Consider the following 4545-nt stretch of genomic DNA (forward strand, 5'->3'; position numbering starts at 1 on the left):
AGTTGAACGCCCATTTTAACCTCACTCTAATACCACTTGTTTGGACCAAAATTATTAGGTGTCATGCGAAAACTAGCAAAGCAAACATCGAAAGACGCTAATAAGAAAACATGAGAGAAATACATCAAAATAGACATTATAATGTAACGTGATTCAGTCAATCGACTTACATCCACAAAAGGAGATGAGCAATCCACTATAAAAAAGAGAGTACATAATGTCAAGAGAGACAACCTCACACAAGTTATACCATAACACTTGCGCCTCACAAATTATCCTCCCAAACGAAACTATCAAACCCCTAGAACTACATTGTGGATGCTACTAAACTAGAAGAAAGGAACATTTTATTTATAGAGTCTACAACATTTGTCTACACGAAAAAGGATTAGCCAAATATGAAGAATATGTTTTTTCTTTTACAAAGGGAAATCCAATTATGGTACCTAAAGAAAAGCTCAATTATGGTAATAAAGTCAGGACAAACACTCAACAATTCTCTCCTTGGCCTGAATTTCTAACAAAGTAAATTTTCTCCACCTTCTTCGCATAGTCTTCAACAAGTTCAATCTCTATCTCCAAAATCTCATCTATTAAATCTTTGTCTCTACACAGAGTAACACTATGATAAAATTTCTCAAATCAAAAACTTCATTATTGTCAAATCGATTGTGATTAAAACTGAATGCTCCAAGATGAATTCCTATTTTAGCCTCACTCTGATACCACTTGTTAGGACTGAAATAATTAGGTGTTATGCGGATCTAGCAAAAGCAAATCTCAAAAGATGCTAATAAAAAGACATGTGTGAAATACATCAAAAGAGACACTATAATTTAACGTGACTCATTCAATCGACCTACATCCACAAAAGAAGATGAGCAATCCACTATAGAAAATAGAGTACATAATGTTAAGAGAGACAACCTCACACAAGTGATACCGCACTATTTGTGCCTCACAAATTCTCTCTCCCAAATGAAACTCTCAAAACCCTAGGACTACATTATGGATGCTACCAAACTTGAATAAAGAAGCCTCTATTTATAGATTGTACAACCTTTTTCCTACACGAAAAAGGATTAGACAAATATGAAGAACATGTTTTTTCTTTTACTTAAGGGAAACCTAATTATGGTACCTAAAGGAAAACTCAATTATGGTAAGAAATTCAGGACAAACACTTCACAATGGTATCAGAGCTTTAATCTTAAAGGACCTATAAGTGCGTACATCAATTTGATTCAGTGGATACCATGAACGGAGAAGCATATTTTTCTTCAATAGCACCACCAACTTTTGAAGGAGAACATTATATAATATGGGTAGTTGGGAGGTTAGAAAGCAGAAATATCTAGAAGCTTTAGATCTCTGAGAATATGTAAAGATGAATACGAGATAGCTCCTTTGCTAGAAAATCCCATGGTGGCGTAGATTAAAACTTATAAGGAGAGGAAAACTAGGAAATCAAATGCAAAGGTATGCTTGTTTACTGTAGTTTCATCTAATATCTTCACTCGTATCATGTATCTGAAATAAGCGAAAGAGGTATGGGATTATCTCAAGACTGAGTATAAAGGAAATGAAAATATTCAAGAAATGTAAGTGTTGAATCTAGAACGTGAGTTTGAGTTGCAAAGGATGAAAGAAAGTAAAACCATAAAGGAGGACTCTGGCAGATTTCTTAATTTAGCAAATCATATGAGATTGTTGGGTTCCACTTTTCATAATTCAAGGATCATTGAGAAAATCCTAGTAATGGTACCTAAATAATTTGAGGCTTCCATAACAACTTTAGAAAATACTAAACTTTTCCAAAATAACACTTGCAGAGCTCTTAAGTGCTTTTCAAGCGCAAGAGTAACAATATGTTATGAGACAAGAAGAAGTTGTTGAAGGTGCCTACTATCCAAGTATCACGACGATGGACATTATTAGAAAAAAAAGAAAAAGTACCAACCAACTGATATAGAAAGTGCAACACATAGTAACAAAAATAAAACAAGTAGTTTCAAAGGAAACTACCCTCCTTGTAAGCATTACGGCAAGCTCGGACACACACCTTTTAAGTGTTGGAAGAAGATTGATAATAAGTTCACTAAGTGTAATCAACTTGGACATGAAGCGATCATCTGCAAAAATGAAACTCAACAGCAACTCTTTGTCGCATTATGCTTTACAAGCAGTGTCTCAAGCGAGTCTTGGTTGATTGATTGAGGATGCACAAATCATGACTTGTGATAAAGATCTTTTAAAATATTTGAGGCCTACTAAAGTAGAAAAAGTTAAAATCATCCATGGTGGTCATATTCCAACAAAATAAATGGGAACCATTACAATTGAAACACAATCGGGCACTAAAATAATTTCTGATGTTCTTTATGTACCCGATTTAGACCAGAACTTGTTAAGTGTTGGTAGTTATTAAAAAAAGGCTTCAAATTGTATTTTGAACATAAATACTACTTGATCAAGGAAGCATCTAGAAAAGACCTATTTAAAGTCATAATGAGAGGCACAAGTGTCTCATTAAATCCGTTGGAAAAAGAGTAGATGGTGTATCAGCAAAAGAAAATAGTACTGAGTTATGGCATAGGAGACTCGGACACTATCATTATCAAGGGCTCATCAAAATGCAAAAACTGAATATGGTGGAGACCTTAACCGATTTGTATGTTAACGTTATAAAATATCATACATGCTAATTTAGTAAACGACAATGAAAGCCTTTTCCAAAATCAACTTGAAAAGCTTCACAAAAGCTGCAACTAATTCACAACGATATCGCTGAACCTCAAAGAACTCCATCACTACAAGGTAGCATCTATTACTTTCTTTTCATTAATGATTTTACAAGAATGTTCTGGATTATTTGCTTGAAATTCAAGTTAGAAGTTGTTGGTGTATTCTGGAAATTCAAAAAACTAGTAGAAAATTAAAATGGGTGTATAATTCAAGATTTGAGGTATGATAATGGGAAGGAATATATCTTAACATAATTTGATTCATTCTGTGAGGAGGCCGGCATTGTACATCAACTTATAACTCCATACACACCAGAACAAAATAATCTTTATAGGCTACAGTAATGTTTCCAAAGCATATAAGGTCTATCAACCTCAAATGGATAAAATTGTCATAAATAGAGATATTCAATTTATTTAGGACTAACACTGGAATTGGGAGAAGCCCAAAAACTATCCAACCAATCAATCTCAATTAGATACAAAATATCTAGTAGATGATCCTCTTGTTTGGGGCATAAAGTTGATCTCTGATATCTATCAGAGGTGTAATACAATAATTTATGAGCCCTCAAGCTATGAAAAAATAGGGTGATGGAAAATGGGCGGCAGAAATGAAAGAAGAGATGGTGATGATAAAGGAAAATGAGACCTGGGAGGTTGTTGAGAAACCTCTTGACAGAAAGATCATTGGTGTCAAATGGGTCTTTAGAACAAAGTTGAAAGCAGATGGTTCCATCAATAAAAATAATGCAGGGCTTGTAGTGAAGGTTTATGCTCATATCCTTATAGTCGACTACTTAGATACTTTCGTACTAGTTGCTCGCCTTAACATAATCAGATTGCTACTAGCCATTGCAACAGAAAAAATTGGAAACTTTATCAACTAGATGTTAAGTCAACCTTTCTCAATGGTCTTCTCTAGGAGGATATTCAACCAAATGGTTTAGTAGTCAATGGTCAAGAAAATAAGGTTTATTTGCTAAAGAAAGCTCTCTATGGTTTAAGGCAATCACGAATAACTTGGTATAGCTGGATAGATGATCATCTGTTAGGCTTGGGTTTCAAAAAAAACTTATCAGAATCCACTTTTTACGTTAAACACAAAGACAATGATATTCTTATTGTGTCTCTTATGTTGATGATCTTCTGTTCACATGAAATAATTTAAAGTTTGTTGATGAGTTTAAAGAAGAAATAATGCAAGTTCTTGAAATAACAGATCTTGGTCTTATGTCCTATTTTCTTGGGATGGATATCAAGCAAAGCAAAAGTGAAGCGTTCATTTGCCAAAAGAAATACACAAAGGAAATTCTGAAGAAATTTCAAATGGAGGATTGCAAGTCGACGAGCACACCAATGAATCAAAAAGAGAAATATTATAAAGATGATGGAGCCGATAAAGTTGATGAAGGTTATTACAGATGCTTGATTGGATGCTTAATGTATCGCAATGCGACAAGGCCATATATTCTATTTGTTGTAAGTCTCTATCTTATTTTATGCATTGTGCAAGTGAGATGTATTTATGACCAGAAAAAAATACTAAGATGTATCAAAGGAACGGTTGACTATGGTGTAAATTTTGAGAAGTCTCAAAGCTTCAGGTTGCTTAGTTTCTCGGATAGTGATTAGGGTGGATCCACTGATAATATGAGAAGTACTTTTGGACATTGTTTTATTCTAAGTTCAGAAATCTTTTCATGGTCATCTAATAAGTAGGAATTTGTTGCACAATCCACTGTAGAGGCTGAATTCATAGCAGCAACGACAATAGTACACCAAGACCTATGTATTAGAA

Source organism: Capsicum annuum, chromosome 5 (genome assembly GCF_002878395.1).
Source record: "Capsicum annuum cultivar UCD-10X-F1 chromosome 5, UCD10Xv1.1, whole genome shotgun sequence".
NCBI classification, from domain to species: Eukaryota; Viridiplantae; Streptophyta; class Magnoliopsida; order Solanales; family Solanaceae; genus Capsicum; species Capsicum annuum.